Source organism: Cervus elaphus, chromosome 1 (genome assembly GCF_910594005.1).
Source record: "Cervus elaphus chromosome 1, mCerEla1.1, whole genome shotgun sequence".
Taxonomy (NCBI): domain Eukaryota; kingdom Metazoa; phylum Chordata; class Mammalia; order Artiodactyla; family Cervidae; genus Cervus; species Cervus elaphus.
Genome location: NC_057815.1, coordinates 89,405,453 through 89,424,705, shown reverse-complemented (window position 1 = coordinate 89,424,705; position 19,253 = coordinate 89,405,453). Strand labels below are relative to the sequence as shown.

Below are 19,253 nucleotides of genomic sequence, written 5' to 3'. Positions count from 1 at the left end.
GCGTCTTTTAATTTTATGGCTGCAATCACCATCTGCAGTGATTTTGGAGCCCAGAAAAATAAAGTCAGCCACTGTTTCCACTATTTCCCCATCTATTTGCCATGAAGTGTTGGGACCGGATGCCATGATCTTAGTTTTCTAAATGTTGAGCTTTAAGCCAACTTTTTCACTCTCCTCTTTCACTTTCATCAAGAGGCTCTTTAGTTCTTCTTCACTTCCTGTCATAAGGGTGGTGTCATCTGCATATCTGAGGTTATTGATATTTCTCCCAGCAATCTTGATTCCAGCTTGTGCTTCCTCTAGCCCAGCGTTTCTCATTATGTACTCTGCATATAAGTTAAGTAAGCAGGGTGTCAATGTACAGCCTTGACATACTCCTTTTCCTACTTGGAACCAGTCTCTTGTTCCATGTCCAGTTCTAACTGTTGCTTCCTGACCTGCATACAGGTTTCTCAAGAGGCAGGTCAGGTGGTCTGATATTCCCATCTCTTTCAGAATTTTCCAGTTTATTGTGATCCACACAGTCAAAGGCTTTGGCATAGTCAATAGAGCAGAATAAGATGAATAGATCTCTGTAAAACATAAAGAGGTCTCCAAGGCATGAATTGAAGCTTTCATCAAACCTAGGCCAGAAGAAAACAGTCAGTGGTGCATAGGAACCGGGAAAGAGCATCTACAAGAGCTGAGGGTGTAGGAGGTTCTAAGCATAATGCACTGACATTCAAGGGCACTTTAGTCATTTCTACTAATGGACATGATAAAAGAAATGTGGTTGAACCCTTTTTGTGGCTAAGAAACAGTCTATGCCTTTTCTTCATATATGAAGATGACTCAACTGATCCAGCTAGTAGGATATGTGCTGGGGGATGTTTTAGGCAGCCTTTGTTTTGAAACATTCCCTCACTCACCCATTTTTCCCTCTCCAGATCATTCTCCCATTAACCAGGCGACAGAGGCTAAGTAGAGCTCTGCATAGGGGACAGAATTTTATTTCCTGTCATGGCTCCACGTCAAAACTTTAGACACCCTGATGTGATGTTAAAACAGATCCAGACAGCCTAATTAAGGGTCTGCGTTTAAACCCAAGGCTGAAGTTAGCCCCAAGGCTATCCAATCTGCTTATTTCATTTTATAAGACACAAAGAGCTAAGAACTTTCTCTTATCCTGCCCTTCTCAGTGGTTTTTCCTTCAGCCCTTAAAAGCCTGCTGACAGCCTGCTAGAGAGGTCCCTAATCTCTCCTTTCTGCATGCTTCCTCTTTGGTGGAGCTGATGCTTCTGTGGTCAAAGTTCTTGGACAGCCTGCATTTTGGGGCCTAAGGAGAAATGGACTATAAGAGAAAAAAAAGCTGTTCATCCCTTCATTCAGCCAGCACCTATTAAATGCAACCAAGTACAAGATGGGATAGGCTTTGCCATCTTGGAGGCCAGTCAAGGCACTGAAACCCACAGCCACATAAGATCTGTGTTAATGTTGCCACTGCTGTCTCCAGGGAATAATGCAGGGGGTACCTGGACTGAGAGCTGAAGTTAATCACTGAAGCTGCTCCTTTTAGGCTGGATGGATCCATGTCCCGTGGCACAGATGTTTCCACCAAAATGGCTTGTGATTGCGATGGAATGAGCACTGTCCTAACGCTTGCAGACTTTTCAGAAATGCTCAGCACAGTTACTCAGAAGCCACAATGTTTGGCATTTGTTCCCTGCTTCCGGTTGCAATAATACAGTGTTCACTTAGATATCTAATGTCCACAAGGGTTTCATTATTAACTTCCATGTGTAGAACTACTGAGAGATCCCAGGAATAAAGTATGTGCACATAAGTCTAATAAATACATAGATAAATGTCATTTGATGATAATCCTGGACTTGCTAAACTCTGAGCATCTACTATGGGCAAGGTACTGTATTAGGTTTCTACAAGGCTCTACAGAATCTGCCATTCCCTTCTATTATCAGTAGGACCGCAGCTGCTACCACCTTCCTGCTGCTAAATACTCTGCTCTTTCTCAAACCTGCCAGGTATGCACCCAGCTTAGGGTCTTTGCATAGCTGTTCCCTCTGGCTAGCACTTTCTTCCTCTAGATATACTCATGGTGAACTGCTTTGCCTTTTTCAAGTGTTTGCTCAAATGTGATCTCAATGAAACTCTGACCACCCTTCATAAAATTATAGTCTTTCCAACTGCACTTCCCAGTTCCTTCTACTCTGTTTCATTCTTTTCCATTTTCCCATTGCACATATTGTCAATAACATACTATATGATTTTTTAAGTGTTGATTGTTTATGTTTCCCCATTATAATGTGAGCACCATAAGAGGAGGAGGTTTTTTTGGGTGGGGAGGTATATTTTATTTATGGATAATCCCAAATTCCTAGTATAGTCCCTGCACATACTAGGTGCTCAAAAAATATTTGCTGAATGAATGAATAAATTAAGGGAATCAAGACATTTCATGCCCACCTTCTAGTGGGGTTGCACCTAAACCAAATAAGACAAAAAGGGATTTTGCCATCTTGTTCTAAGTTCTAAACCTCCAGGATCTAGACTCTGTACATTGTTTATTCACCAAATTCCAGGTTACCATCAGTCTCTCCTTACATGTAATCTTCCATTTATTTCTGATAATATTTAAATAAAGTAAACATTTCAATGATCAATGACCGAAGAAGACTATTTCTATATACTGCTAGCCTGTTTCTCAAAGATTAGGGTGACCTTTTTGCTCAGATCGACTCCTGCCCGCTCCCTCTGCCGGTGGATCTGTCCTCATCGCTTATCTTTTCATTCCCTCCACTCTCCCACTCTGTGGTCTCATCCACAATTTCATCTTTTCACTCCGTGGAGGTAATTCTTAAACCTATATCACTTGAGTCCAATCTCTTCTCACAACTCTCATCCTGGATTCCCTAGGCCTACTTACACAATTCCATTTGCATGTCTCATTGCTATGTAAAAGTAAATAGGTCTGAAACAAAACACCTTGTCTTCCCTTTGAGACTGGCATCTCCTGACTTTCTACTTCCATTTGGGCAATCATTGCCTCCCATTCCCTAGGCTCAAATCCTGGCCACACTCTTTGACTCATCTCTCTAAATGGGCCTCACCCTCACCTTTATTCCTAACTCAGTCTGTTGTCAAAACTTTCCCTGTTTCTTGAATCTTTTCTCATCATTTCCACTGCTCATATCAGACTCCTAACTGGGCTCTCAACTCTAACCCATTTTAGAATTAGAGAATCAAGCTAGTTAGTTTTCCTAAAGTTCATTTCTGATTTTGTCACTCCCTTGCTCAGGTATCTTCAGTAGCTCTTAACTGCCTACTTTAATAAAGTACAAATTCCTTACCCTAGTATTCAAGACTCTCCAAAAATTGTTCCTTTCTCAGCTACTCTTGTGTCCCAATAACTTCCTAATATGAACCTGTTCTAAATCAACCCACAGTTTCAACCCCCAACATAAAATGTACTTTCTTGTCTCTGTGCCATACTTTTCCCACTACTAGACAGTCTCCCTTCTCCTTCTATTAAGAAAAATTTTTTTAATGTGTCAGTGGTAAAAAATTCATTTCCCTCCCTAATGAGTCCCATCCCCCTTAAGTTTTTTGAAATTCCAGTATTGTTCTAACCATTTTTGGGCATGCACACATATACACATACATTTATAACCATATATAATAAAATCATTCCATGCCAAGTCACTTCAGTCATGTCCAACTCTTTTGCGACCCAATGGACTATAACCCACCAGGCTCCTGTGTCCATGGGATTCCCCAGGCAAGAATACTGGAGTCACTTGCCATGCCCTCCTCCACGGGATCTTCCCAAGTGAGAGATCGATCCTGTGTCTCCTATGACCCCTGCATTGCAGGCGGATTCTTTACTGCTGAGGCACTGGGGAAGCCCCCAAACCAGTCCATATATGTATGCTTTTCTGCAACTTGCCTTTTTTTCAATTAAATAAAATTTGTGCATTTTTCTAACCAGTGCATATAGATTAACCATATTCTTTTTAACAGTTGCATAGTATTCTATTGAATGGAAATACCATAATTATATAAGTTCCTTATAAATGAACATGTAATTTTCAGGATTTTTTGTTGTTATGTGTTTGTTTTCTAAATCAGTGCTGTAGTGAATGTCTTTGTACATTTTTCTTTGCATACATGAGTAAATCTCTATGACAAATTCCCATCAGTAGCATTATTTGGCCAGAGACTATATACATTTTACATTTTAATAACTGTTAAATTGGCCTTCTAAAAGTTTGTACCAGTTATACCTTTACCAACAAGTGACTTTGAATGTCTATTTCTCTAACTCTCAGCTAACTAAAAGTTGTTAACCTTTTTCATCTTTGCCGATTTGATAAATTAAAACAAAAACTATTGTTTTGTTACTTTCACCCATCCCTTCTACATTTCTTACCCTCTTGGCTACATATTGTTTAAATCTCAGATTAAAAATACATCCCCTTCACAGATCATCCCCCATCTAATTTCTCCCTTCCCTTAAACATCTACAGCTTTTCTTTTATATTCTTCTCATATTGCTTTGAATTTTAGTGACTAGTTCTATATGTTTTATTCCTCTAACAACAGTAGTTTGCAAATTCCTTGGAAGCTAGGATCAGGTCTTATTCATGGAAACACTGAATGTAGAGACAAAACAAGAATTTCAGGAATCATATTAACCAAGTCTCTCATTTTTACAAATAACCAGAGTATTAAGTCTTTGAAGAATGCATTACTGTTAAAAGCCTGTTTCTAGACACTGAATTAGTTATATTAATTCAAGACACTAAATTTATAAGGGAAACATCATTAATCCAGTTCACAGATGAGGAAACTAAGTTCCAGATGATTTACTGAGAAAAGTGCTTTACTCAGAACAGGTCCAAGACCAGGATCCATCGTTTTGGCTCCATTCATCCTCCTTCCACTGTATCTTAGTTGCCTTTCTGGTTTCCCTCACACACTCAGCTACACCTCAAATAATTGTGAATAAAATGACTCTGAAAAAAAAATTGCCAGGTATTGGCTGCATCTCCAATACTTTGGCCACCTGATGCGAAGAACTGACTCATTGTTAAAGACCCTGATGCTGGGAAAGATTGAAGGCAGGAGGAGAAGGGGACGACAGAGGATGAGATGGTTGGATTGCCATCACCAACTCGATGGACATGAGCTTGAACAAGCTCCAGGAATTGGTGATGGACAAGGAGGCCTGGCATGCTGCGGTCTATGGGGCCGCAAAAAGTTGGACACGACTGAGCAACTAAACTGATTGACAGTAGTTTAAATACCTGCAATTAAGTAAAGCAAACCTGCTGAGCACCCAGGAGGCACAGCTAGCTCTTCACACACCTTTCTTCCAGGATAGTCTCAGTCTTTCGCTCCCCGCCCCGGTGACCTCCTCACAGGACCAAGCAGAGTCAGGCTCCAAGGGAAACACGGCTGCGCACGGCCCCTTTAAGGCTACGGGCGGCGCGTGCCCACAGTTCTTTCAAACGGACCAATGGAAGGGCAATGGGCGGTCCGCCAAGGACCAATAAACAACGAGGACACTGCGGGGTGTGCGGCGGCCCAAGCGGTTTCAAACGGCTTAGAGCAACCTCTTGGTTCTGGCCCGGCGGAGGTGAGTGGTCTGTGGGCCCGACCCACCCGCCTAGGCCTCTCAGGTTCACGAGTCGCGCGCGCGGAGCGTCCCCTCACCCCGGGTGCGGGGGGCGGGGGGCTTCCGCGGACGCGCGCCTCCCTCGCCCCACAAACCCGGCGTGTCTGAGGCGGCGGAGCGGGGCGGAGGCCGGGGGACTGGCGGCAGGGAGGGCGGGGGGAGGGGGGGGGCGTGGGCGCTCGGGTGCGGCTGAGGCCGGGGCCGGGATCCGGGTGACCGGAGCGCGGCGCGACGGGGTGCTGGCGGCCGCGCCCGAGGGATGCGTGAGGCGCAGGGCCGCGCCTGGCGGCTCTGGGTGTTCGGGTACTGGGGCCGGGGGGCCTACGATCCGGCCCTGCTACGGCGCCCCTTGCGTAATTGTCAAATGAATGAATGAGAGAGAACCTCTGTGGGCTGTGGTGGTTGTGAAGGGCTCTGGTCGCCTCAGAGCGTGACAAGGACAGTGGTCCCGGGGCCTGCCCGCGCACCTGTGCCCGGCCCGCGCACCTGCGTCCCCGCCGACTTGCTGCGATTTAAAACGATTCGTATCGCATCGCTCCGCCCTTCCGCCTGGCTTTCTCTCTCAGAAGGTGTCAGTAGAGTTCAGGTATATTTCCAGCTTTGAAGCTTTGGGGGACACATACAATAGCCAGCAGTGTGGGTTAAGCAGGCCTTGCTACTTTAAGCTGAGGGCTCGGTAAACTAGATTCTTAGTTTTTAAGCTCTTAACCACTGTGGCTGTCGAGATAGCTATCCTGCCATTGTGGTAATTGTTAGGCCGGATTTAAACGCGTCTGTTTTTTGTGTCTGGGATAGAAAATGGTTAAAGTCGTGTTGCCAGAGCGGCTACTATGTGTTAGAAAATACACTCGTGTTGATGAATCTTAGCAATGAGTTTTTCATTCAGCGGCAATAGAGGAAGAAGAGGTTTTTGCAGAACTTGCCCCAAATTTATGCATGGTTCCAGTGTAATTCTTATGGGACTCAAGGCTTCAAGTGTTGGCCCAGAAATGCTCCCTGCCTTATTTTATGCATAATTATAGTAATTGAAAACTCATTTTGAGAGAGGTGAACTCCTCCTTTCTCCATTTTTATCACCCTGAAAAGTCCTTCTTTGACCTAAAGAGCTGATAATGAAGGTAACAATCTTTGAAACTTGAGAAATTGTAAAAGATTTGAATTTTTCTTAAATGACTGGATAAACTGTAATTTTTTTATAAAATGACTTAGAGAAAGGTGAAATCAATATATATTTGGCAACATAAATTAAACATAATGAGTAAACCCATGGGAAAAAAATTTACACAAGTTTTTAAAGTTTGTTCATTCAGTCAACAGCAAGCAAAAATATTCCTTAACAATTAACTGTATAATTTATTATTTTAAAGTTTTTGATCAACAGACAGCTTAATTTTAACAGCAGAGTTTTAACTGCGATAAATTTGAGTTCCCTAATATTATCAACACTGTTTCAGGTTTTGGGAAAGCAATTAAAAATAATAAATGTATTTTAACAGTGCCTTAGGTTATTGTTTAAAATCTTGATGGGGAAGGAAAACTTTTCTTTATATTGGAGCAAAGTCAAGTTCCTTTATGCTCCTTTGTCTTAATGGAGTCTCATTCATTCATTCACCAAATACTGAGATTGAAGCCTACCATGTGTTAAACATTGTTCTAGATTCTGGGAATACACTGGTGAACCAGAAAAAGACAAAGCCCCTGACCTAAGGGACTTTGACAATTTTATCTCTCAAACAATTTGCTGTAGCAAATTGTCATTTCTATAATCCCTCTGGCCAGCTCTAGTCCTTGAACAAAATAAATGCTCAGCTACTTCTACCAGCAGTAGTTAACATTTATTGAATATTCACTGGGTGCCACGTTTTATCTTTTTTAATTCTCACAACCTTTGACAGATGAGGAAACTGAGTCTTAGAAAGCTTATGCAGCGTGCTCAAAATCTTACAACCGATAGAACCTCAGTTTGAACCCAAGTTAGTCTGTCTAAGTGCCTTTGCCCAGAATTTCTGGTTGTACTGTGTGAAGTGGTGAGATCTGTTAGGGAGAATTCAGGGTCATTTTCTGGGGAGACTCTCCCTCTTGCCTTTTTTTTCTTAAATACTTCTGTCAGAGACATAATGAAATGTGAACCACAGGCATGGTGGGTTTTAGAGGGAAGGTGGAAGAACAAGTCAAAATATCATATTTACTATATGAGAGATGGACAGTTGTGACAGTGGGAGATAGGATTAAATGGGGGCATAGAGTTTAGATGTGGATCTAATTATGATTGATGAATTCCTGGTGATCGGTGTTGGAGAGGTTTGAATTTTTTTAAATTTTATTTTAATGTTAAATGCATATTTGTACCTGTAGAGTTCAGGATTTATTGCTTACCTTGTTTCTATCAGGGCAGTTGCCTTGCCCACTTGATTTATCTCAAATACTTAAAAGATACTGTTTTTGGCCTTTGTATGTGTTCTCTCTGCCTGGAACTTCCCACCTGCTCTACCCTGCCTCAAGCTTGTCTTTGTATATAGGCATCACTCAGGTCTCAACTCGCATATCATCTCCTTAAAGAAGCATTTGCCAAGCTCCAATTGGTGTAGCCTCTTGGTCATATTTACCTCACTTTTTTTTTTTTTTAAACTTTATAGCATTTATTGCTATATGATAGGTCATTTATTGTTTGCTTGTATATTGTCTGATTTCCTCACAGAAATGAAAGCAGGGCACAGGAGCTTTTTTTTCTTTTTTCTTTTTTTAATCTGTGAGGTTATTTCAATGCTTCAGATGGTGCTTAGGACAAATAAGGTGGCCAGAAAATATTTGTTGGCCAAAACTGGCATAGTTTTCTCCATGTAATAAAGTGTACAACTAACCAGTGTTTCTGTGTCTTTGGATATGGCAATATCTTAGCAGACTAATTTGGAAAGTCTTCAACTAAGTATCATGGAAAAATGATAGTTTTATGTTTGTGTTGACTGAGAGAAAAAATAGATCTGGCTTCCCCACTTCACTGTTACCCCCTTATTCTTAAAAACTTACAAATCTATAGAAGTTTTTAGGGGTATTGTTTAGGCATATAGTAGAATGTTCATGTATTGGAATTTATCTAATGTTTGTCTCATAATTAGACTGGGGTTATGTGTTTTGGGGAGGAGGATCACAGAGAGAATGCCATTTCTGTCCCGTCATATAAAGGGTACTATCAACATGATTTATGACTGTTGGTATTGACTTTGATCATCTGGCTGAAGTAGTGTTTGTCTGGTTTCTCCACTACAGAGTTACTCTGTTCCCCTTTCTATACAGTGGTCTTCAGAAGGAACTAATTTTGTACAGCCCACGTATGAAGTGAGGGATTGTGCTCCCTGTCCTTGGGGCGGAATAGCTAGATAATTTATTTGAATTTCTTCTGTGTGGGAAATTTGTCTCTCTTTCCCCATTTATTAATTTAGTCAAGGATTTATATCAGTATAAACTGAAGGGTATTTTATACTTTGAGTTATATTCCAGTACTGCTTTACTTTGTTGCTCAAATTGTTTAGCTTTATCCATTGAGTATTCTTTCATTTGGCTCTTGTTCCCCTTTAACATTGCCACATCTGTGTGTGTGTTTTATTTAATTATTATTATTATTTTTTAGCACTTCCTGACTTTCTGACACTACAAGATGCAATAGGCTCATCTGGTATATTTCTTGTCACAGTGCTAGAATTAGTCATTGCTCCTGGATATCCTGGGACCTTTTATTGGAGAATGGTAATAAAAACCAAAATCTGGGCAGTAAGTGTTCTCATTGCTACTCGGGTGTCATTTCTTTTAGGCACTCTCAACTAACAGGTATATATACTAACTGGTGTGTATAGACATCTATTGATAGTCCTATATGTTGCTATCTGTTTCTGTACCAAATTAAACAGGAGTTCTGTTCAGCTCCAGTAGACATGTATAGCAGTATCTGAATTTTTAATCCATACTCCCATAGAAAACAACTTTATTAACTAGAAGTGCAGGGCTTCCCAGGTGGCTCGGTGGTAAAGAATCTGCCTGCCAAGCAGGAGACATGGGTGGGTCGGGAAGATCCCCTGGAGAAGGAGATGGCAACCCACTCCTGTATTCTTGTCTGGGAAATCCCATGGACAGAGGAGCCTGGCAGGCTACAGCCCACGGGGTTGCAAAAGAGTCGGACACGACTGAGCGACTAAACAACACTGATACAGTGCTTATGTCCAGTTCCTTTCGCTTTTCATGTTAAAGTCCATTCATTTCCAAAGTTGCTTAAGTCAGTTCTTTTTCCCCACCCACTTCAATGAGGTGGTTGCACACATTTTATGGGATTCCTCAGTCTCCCAAATGACTTTCTAAAATTAGCATGCATTAAAGTTTACTGTTTATGTTATAAACTTCTGTAAGTTTTAACATTTATAATGTTACTTATCCACCATTATACTATCAGAGAGAATAGTTTCACTGCCCTAAAAATCTCTTATAATTCACCTATTCATCCTTTCTCCCTCCCCCACCCTCTGGCAGCGTTGATGTCTTTATTGTCTCCATAGTTTTGACTCTTCCAGAATGTAATATAATTGGAATCATACACTATGTACCCTTTTCAGACTGGCTTCTTTCACTTAGGAGTATCTATTTAAGGTTCTCCCATGTCTTTTCTTGGCTTGATAGCTCATTTCTTTTTATTACTGGATAAGATTTTACTGTGTGTGTATACCACCGTTTATCCGTTCACCTATTGAAGGATATCTAGGTCACTTCTAGTTTTTGGCAATTATGAACAAAGCTGCTATAAACATTTGTGTGTGTCATATAAATTTTTAGTTCTCCTGTGTAAATACCTACAAGTGTGACTGCTGGGCCGTAGGGTAAGACAGTGTTTAGCTTGGTAAGACACTGCCAAACTCTTCAAAAGTGGCTGTACCATCTTGCGTTTCCACCGGCAGTGAATGGGAGTTCTTTCTCTTCACATCTGTGTCAGCCTTTAGTTTCACCAGTTTTTTTTCTTTTTTTTAAATTTTAGCCATTTTAGTAGGTCTGAGGTATCGCACTTTGAAAAAATTTTGTTTTTCAAGACATGACTTTTTTGAAGGTAAATGATAGGGTTTTTTGTTTTTCAGGTTTTTTTTTTTTGTTTTTGTTTTGACAAAACCTCTAAAAAATAACCTTTTTTATTTTGTAATAATTTAAGATTTACAGAAAAGTTGCTAAGATATAGCATTCTGTATACCTCTTACCCAGTCTCCTCTATTGTTAATATCTTACATGGAACATATGTCAAAATGAAGAAACCAACATTGATGCATTACTTTTAACCGAACTCCAGGTTTTGTTGGGATATCTGTAGTTTTCTATTCATCTCACCTTTCTGTTTCAGGATCCAGTCCTGGGTAACCTATTGCATTTAGTTGTCATCTCTTTGTAAAAAATCTCCTTCAGTCTTTGACAGTTTCTCACTTTGTCTCCATGGTCTTGACAGTTTTGAGTACTAGTCAGTTATTTTGTGGAATATTCTTCTTCTGGGTTTGTCCCGTGTTTTTTTCATTATTAGACAAGGGTTTTGTGTTTTTGGAAAGAATGTCACAGAATATCATCATTTCTTATCAAGGGAATATATGATATCACTGATGATGTTAACTTGAACACTTGGTTAAGGTAGTGTTTGCCAGGTTGAGTAGTAAAGTTACTATTTTTTCCTTTCTATACCTATTCTTTGGAAGTGAGTCTCTGAGTCTAGCCCATCCTCAAAGTGGATGGGGGGCATAAGTTCTGCTTACTTAAGTTGCAGCAGTATCTACATAGATTGTTTGGAATTTTGTAACAAAAATTTGTTCTCCCCCATTTATTTTTCTGTTTAACCAGTTATCTATATCAATATGAATATCTTTGATAATCTGATTTTATGTTATTTATTTATTTTAGCTCATTCTGAGCACTTTTCTGGTACAGCAAGATGATCCAGACCAATATAGTATTTTCCCCATCCCAGCCGTAGAATCAGCCCTGGTTCCTTTTATGAGACTGTGATATTTATTGATAGAAACCAAGATCTAGATGTGCTTACTTCTGGGGTGTCATTGTTCTAAGGTCCTCTCAGTAAACAGAGCTGGGTATGTATGTATACTAACTCATGCATATGCACACATATATAGTTGTTTTTATTTATTTCCATCTGTATTAAGCTAAACATGATTTCATACAGGTCTCTCCAAGTTTCCGAGGAAACTCATGTCCCAAACAAACGTCCTCCAAAAGAGGTGTGCTTTTTACTGAGCTCTTTCTTTTTTCTTTCATAACTCTTTTAAGTGCCACAGAAAACATTATTTTCACCTAATTGCTAACAGCAGTTGCTTATTCCTGGAATATGATCTTTGCTCAGAGATGCAAAGTATAAATTCTGAGTTTGTTGGAACGGTCAGACATTTTTGACATAGATATGATGTCAGATAAGCCTTGGTGACCTCTGTCTCTTCAAAAGTGATTTTTATTTTATTAAGAGATTAGAAACTTACTTCTTCAATATCTTGATTATATTTCTTGTTGTTGTTGTTTAGTTGCTCAGTCTTGTCCGACTCTTTGTGATCCGATAGACTGTAGCCAGGTTCCTCTGTCCATGGGATTTTTCAGACAAGAATACTGGAGTGGGTTGCCATTTCCTTCTCCATCTTGATTATATTTCTTAGAGATTATTAATTAAAGTGAGTTTTAAATTCTTTCTATGAAGATGAGGAAAAAAGTTGAATAGTCTTAAGTATGTCTTGAAAATGTTTGTTTAATCAGTCGTCTTTTTGTTTTTTCAATCGTAAGACTTAAAGTCGAATTTTATTTATCTGAATGTTAACTGCCAGGAAATAAACCAAAAAAGTCTTTTCTGCATTCTAAATTTTATTGATTTCCTTCAAGTAGATCCTGCTCCCTCTTTATGCGCAGTTTTCACCCTGCTTGCTTCTTTAAACCAAGAGCTAAAATTAGATAGCACCGCTACAGGTTAACTAGAAGTGTTAGTTTGATCAGGAAGTTTGAGGAAGGAAAGCTGCAGAACATTAAAATTCGAAAAAGCCATACTGGAACCACTTGATTTTGATACAAGATACCCTCATAACTCCTTGCCAGTACATCTTGAGGGTATTGCTACATTGATTGCTCAAAGGGATTATCCTGAAAATTTTAAATAATTATCAGTTGATTTTGTTTAAGAAGAGTGTGAAGCTTATGTATTTTCTTAGATTTATTTTACATGGAAAAAAGTTATATAAAATAATTGATATTTCAGAGACAAACCTCTAGCAAACTTGGCTACCTAGAACATCTTATTCTCTAATTCATTATGCTGTTTTAGTTCTTTTATGTATTTATTTGAAGTGTTTGTTTTTCATCATTTTGTGTCCTTATTGATTTGCTATATGAAGTCTCTCATTCTTGTGTTTTAGGTATTTTTTTCAGTACTGTAATTCCACACTTTTCTTTTGGCCCTTTCTTATATGATACATTCCTTAAAAAAAAAAAAAAGTCTCATGAAAACCCCAGTCCTCAACTAGCATGAGTTCTTCATTTGTGAGTAAAGATCAAATCCCATATCAGAAATCTCTGGGCAGTAAAGGAAAACAGATTTTTATGCTTTAGAGGACTGCCTGCTTATTTTGACCTACGTTTAATATGGGGAATTCCTCCAAGTGAAATATGGATAGTCTCCTGAGTAATATAAAATGACATTTACTTGTTTGAAAGATGAAAGTGTTAGTCAGTCAATCATGTCTGACTCTTTGTGACTGGTCAGGCTCATCTGTCTATGGAATTCTCCAGGCAAGATTACTGGATTGGGTAGCCATTTGCTTCCTCAAGAGATCTTCCTACTCCTCCAGGGGTCAAACCCAGGTCTCCTGCATTGCAGGCAGATTTTTTTTTTTTTACCATTTGAGCCACCAGGGAAGTCAAAAGTCTGGTGCTCTACTGATTAAATTATCCAGGCTTTACTTGTTTAACTTTCGGTAAATCTGCTTTCTATAGGATAAAAAACTGTTTTAGATCAGAGACTTACCTTACTCGGTCCTAAGAACCCTAAGCTAACTTAGGCCTTTCTTGAACCAGAAGATTAAAATGTGGGTTTGATTAAGTCTGAAGACAGCATTTTAAAAAGCAGAGACATTGCCAACAAAGGTCTGCCTAGTCAAAGCTGTGGTTTTTCCAGTGAGTGGTTATGTATGGATGTGAGAGTTGGATTATAAAGAAAGCTGAATGCTGAAGAGTTGATGCTTTTGAACTATGGTGTTGGAGAAGACTCTTGAGAGTCCCTTGGACTGCAAGGATATCCAACCAGTCCATCCTAAAGGAAATCAGTCCTGAATATTCATTGGAAGGACTGATCCTGAAGCTGAGATGCCAATATTTTGGCCAATTGATGCAAAGAACTGACTCATTTGAAAAGACCCTGATGCTGGGAAAGATTGAGGGCAGGAGGAGAAGGGGATGACAGAGGATGAGATGGTTGGATGGCATCACTGACTCAATTGAGTAAGCTCAGGGAGTTGGTGATGGACAGGGAGGCCTGGCGTGCCGCAGTCCACGGGGTCGCAAAGAGTCAGACGCGACTAAGTGACTGAACTGAACTGAAGTTTGTCTAAGATCTCTAAATGACTCTGATATGATGCTTATAATAATAATACAGTAATGATACCTACTGTTTCTTGAGTGCTTGCTATTTGTCATGATGGGTCTTCCCTGGTGGCTCAGATGGTAAAGAATCCACTTGCAATGCAGGAGATCTGGATTTAATCCTTGGAGTCAGGAAGATCCCTGGAGAAGGGAATGACTACTTACTCTAGTCTTCTTGCCTGGAGAATTCCATGGACAGAAAAGCCTGGAGGGCTACAGTCCAAGGAGTCACAAAGAGTTGGACATGACTGAGCACAGTACTACTTCCTTGCGTAAAGTCCCTGGCTTTGTATGATCTCACCCTTTTCAGTCTGCCCTATTTCTCAGCTGTTTTGGCCACATAAGTTGCAGATCTTGCCTAGCTCTTGTCAGCTTTCACCCACATGTCTGAAACATTCTCTTGTTATATAGTCATTGTGCCTAGGTCTGGCTAATTGCTATTTCCTTTAGTTCTGTCTAAATATCACTTTCTTAGGGAGACCTTCCCTCACCCTCCAGTCTAGATTAATTGCCTGTTACACCCTCATAGTACATTGCCACTGGGCTACTGTATTTCACTTCCTGTACTTAGTATGTAGCTAAGTGCCTAATACAGAGTGACATCTTATGATCTCACGCTACTCTTTATTAGGCACTTAGCTACATACTAAGTGCACTTGTGTGGCAGAGGGGGTTTTCTCATCTGTAAAATGGAATAGTAACATCAATCTCAGAGTTACGAGAAATAAATGAGTTAATGTATGTGAAGTGCTTAGAATACTGCCTGGCACGTAATGAATGCTCAGGAAATGTGTATTAAATAAGGAACCACATGAAGATGGTACTGTAATGATGGATGATAAAACTGAAACTCAGGTAGTGTGTGACAAAGCAAGTGCTAGAACTCAGATCTAACTCCAACATCCAACTTGACAGTTTTGGTTGAATTTAATTTTGACTAGTTCAGTCGCTCAGTCGTGTCCGACTCTTTGCGACAGCATGAACTGCAGCACGCCAGGCCTCCCTGTCCATCACCAACTCCCGGAGTCCACCCAAACCCATGTCCATTGAGTCGATGATGCCATCCAACCATCTCATCCTCTGTCGTCCCCTTCTCCTCTGGCCCTCAAACTTTCCAAGCATCAGGGTCTTTTCAAATGAGTCAGTTTTTCGCATCAGGTGGCCCAAGTATTGGAGCTTCAGCTTCAGCATCAATCCTTCCAATGAATATTCAGAGTTGATTTCCTTTAGGATGAACTGGTCAGATCTCCTTGCAGTCCAAGGGATTCTCAAGAGTCTTCTGCAACACCACAGTTCAAAAGCATCAATTCTTTGGCACTCAGCTTTCTTTATAGTTCAACTCTCACATCCATACGTGACTCCTGGAAAAACCATAGCCTCGACTAGATGGACCTTTGTTGACAAAGTGATGTCTCTGCTTTTTAATATACTGTCTAGGTTGGTCATAACTTTCTTTCCAAGGAGTAAGCGTCTTTTAATTTCATGGCTGCAGTCACCATCTGCAGTGATTTTGGAGCCCAGAAAAATAAAGTCAGCCACTGTTTCCCCATCTGTTTGCCATGAAGTGATGGGACCAGATGCCATGATCTTAGTTTTCTGACTGTTGAGCTTTAAGCCAACTTTTTCACTCTCCTCTTTGACTTTCATCAAGAGGCTCTTTAGTTCTTCTTCACTTTCTGCCATAAGGGTGGTATTATCTGCATATCTGAGGTTATTGATATTTCTCCCAGCAGTCTTGATTCCAGCTTGTGCTTCCTCTAGCCCAGTGTTTCTCATGATGTACTCTGCATATAAGTTAAATAAGCAGGGTGACAATATACAATTTTGACCAGGGTGCTGTACAAGATTTATTGCAAGCAGCTGCTCTCCTGCCATGACTTTACCAAACAAACAATTCTAAAATTAAAATTTCCTTCTTTTAATGGATTTTATAATCAAAATGTAGGTACTAAGAAAACAGTGACAAAAGTCTTCTAAATTTTTGAAATCTATTACTTAATTTTTCACTTTGAAAAAGGGTTTGCTTTAGAATTTTATTAATTATATCATGTTTCCTTTTCACATTTTAAATACATTCAGCCTGCAAAATTTTATTTATAAACTCAGAACACATTTATTGTATATTTAAGAGTTCTATAATTTGATGAAATTGTGCTGTTTTAGGAATTATGTGTTAGAGGACAAAGCATCCTGCTAGATGCTGGGGTAATAAATAAGATTCAGATCTCTCTTTCAAGGGAGATACAATGTCCAAAAAATATTAAGGGAAGGAAGTGAGGCTTATGGAATATGTATAGACAGATTCAGCTTCAAGGTGCCAGGCTGGAATTTTGAAGTTTTAGAGCTTTTAAAAACATTTTGATAAAATATATTGAAGCTTGTTGTTCATTAAAATAAAAGACAAGGCTATGTATTAAAATGAAAAGTAAAAATTCTTTAGCTAGTCCCATATACATTCTTCTAAAAGTGGTCATTGTTAATAATTTTCTGTGGATCCATCCAGAAAATTTTTATGTGCTTTCAAACATGTATTGGTTTTCTATGACTACCAAAACAAATGACCACACATTTGGAAGCTTAAAACAACAATAATTTATTCTCTCACAGTTCTGGAGTTGAGCCTAAAATTTATGGTGAGTAGGAGTTTGGGGTTAAAATATACACTGTACTATATACATAAAAGATAACCAACAGGAAACTATACTTGTAATAACCTATAATGGAAAAAATATTTTTTGTGCACACACATACACAATTGAATCCCTTTGCTGTATGCTTGAAACTAACACAACACTGTAAATCAACAATATTTCAGTAAGAATTTTAGAAAAATTTAGGATGAGGCTTATTGGAGGCTGATACTGAGGCATGGCCATGTTCCTCCAGAGGCCCCGGGGAGCGTCCCGTTCTTGCCTGTTCACTGCTGGCGGCTGGCGGTATCCCTTGGCTTGTGTCGCATCACTCTAACCTCTTACAGTCTTGCTCTTCTCCATCTTCACATCACCGTCTCCTCCGAGTGTGTCAGCTCTTCATCGATCTCCCTCTTGTAAGAATACATGTGATTGCATTCAGGGCTCACTCAGATAATCCAGATGATCTTCCCATCTCAAAATCCTTCATCACATCTGTGGAGACCTTTTTCCCAAATAAAACATTTATAGTTTTCAGGGATTACAGCCCAATATCTTTGGGGGTCATTATCAGCCTACCACCAATGTGTATGACCCGGTTTTTACACTTTTACTAACCACACAAAAAAGGAGACTTCATGTGCTAGCTTCCAAAACTCTTTTTAAAACTTCATAATAGATTTCTTCCACATCAGTATTTAAATATTTTCTTTAGTCTTTATCTTTTTTTCTTCAAATACCTACAAAACATTTTGAACAGATGAGTGTCTCACTTTTTAAAAACTAATATTTTTTAAAAAGCATGTAACATAAAAATTACCATCATAATTTTAAACTAATGGTTACATTCAGTTGTTGTGAAACACAGCTCCAAAACTTGTTAATCTTGCAGATCAGATACTCTGTATCCATTAAGCAGCTCTTCTTTTCCTGTTTCCCTGGCCCCTGATAACCACCATTCAGCTTTCTGTTGCTATAAATTTTACTCCTTTAGTACCTCCTGTAAGTGGACTCACACAGTGTTTGTCTTTTTGTGGCTGAATTGTTTCACTCAGCATGATATCCTCAAAGTTCATCCATATTGTGGCATATAACAGGATTTCCTTTGTTTTTAAGGCCAATATTCCATTGTATGTATTTACCATGTTTTGCTTATCCATTCACTCATTCTTTAGTGGACATTTGGGTTGCTTCTGCAGCTTGGAACATGAGTGTATAAATTTGAGTCCCAGTTTTCAGTTCTTCTGGAGAGAGAGATATATATACCCACACTTACACATACACTTAAAAGTGGGGTTGCTGGATTATATGATAGTACAATACTCTATTTTTACTTTTTTTGAGCAGCCTCCATATACTGTTTTCTGTAGCTGTTGCACCATTTTACAGTCCCACCAACAGTATACAGGTGTTCCAATTTCTCTACATTCTTGCCAACATGTGTTATTTCTGTTTTTAAAAAAATTTGCTTATTAAATAGTAACCCTTCTATTGGGTGTGAAGAGATAATCCCATTGTGATTTTGACATGCATTTCTCTGATGATGAGTGATGTTGAACATCTTTTCCTATGCTTATTGGCCATTGGTATATCATCTTTGTTGTTCTTGTTCAGTCGCTAAGTCATGTCGGACTCTTTGTGACCCCATGGACTGCAGCATGCCAGGCTCCCCTATCCTCCATTATCTTCCTGAGTTTGCTCAAATTCATGTCCACTGAGTTGGTGATGCTATCTAACCATCTCATCCTATGCCCCCACTTCTCCTCTGCCTTCAGTCTTTCCCAGTATCAGAGTCTTTTCTAATGAGTTGACTCTTTGCATCAGGTGGCCAAAGTATTGGAACTTCAGTGTCAGCCCTTCCAATGAATTTCAATAAATATACAAAATACTCATCTTTGTAGAAACATCTATTCAAGTCTTTTGCCCATTTTAAATTGGATTATTTGGAGTTTTGTTGTGGGAGTTCTTGATATTCTGTGGATATTTACCACTTATCAAATAAATGATTGATAAATATTTTCTTTCCTTCTGTAGGTTATCTTTTTACTCTGTTTATTTTGTCCTTTGATACACAAAAGTTTTTAACTTTGATATAATCCCCATTGGCCCTTTTTGCTTTGGTGGCCTGTGCTTTTGGCATCATAGGTAAGATATCATTGTACATTCCAGTGTTATAAAGCTTTTCCTCTATGTTTTCTTCTAGGAGTTTTATAGCTTTATGTCTTACATGTAGATTTTTAATGATTTCATATTAGTTTTTGTGTATGATGTAAGATAAGGGTCCACCTTCATTCTTTTGCATG

The 19,253-nt window shown here is 39.3% G+C and overlaps 1 protein-coding gene across 3 annotated transcripts in view; it reads left to right on the top strand.

The window, feature by feature from the left end:
* The first annotated feature begins 5,559 nt into the window (after positions 1-5,559).
* The window catches only part of CKAP5 (cytoskeleton associated protein 5), a 97,165-nt gene continuing 83,471 nt past the window's right edge, over positions 5,560-19,253 (top strand). For 2 of the 3 annotated variants that reach the window (XM_043910878.1, XM_043910851.1), the window contains exon 1: positions 5,560-5,635. The gene's annotated coding sequence lies outside the window, so the exon portion shown is untranslated. Of the gene's footprint in view, positions 5,636-11,870; positions 11,926-19,253 lie in introns of all 3 variants that reach the window. The other variant, XM_043910870.1, reaches the window with a different exon arrangement.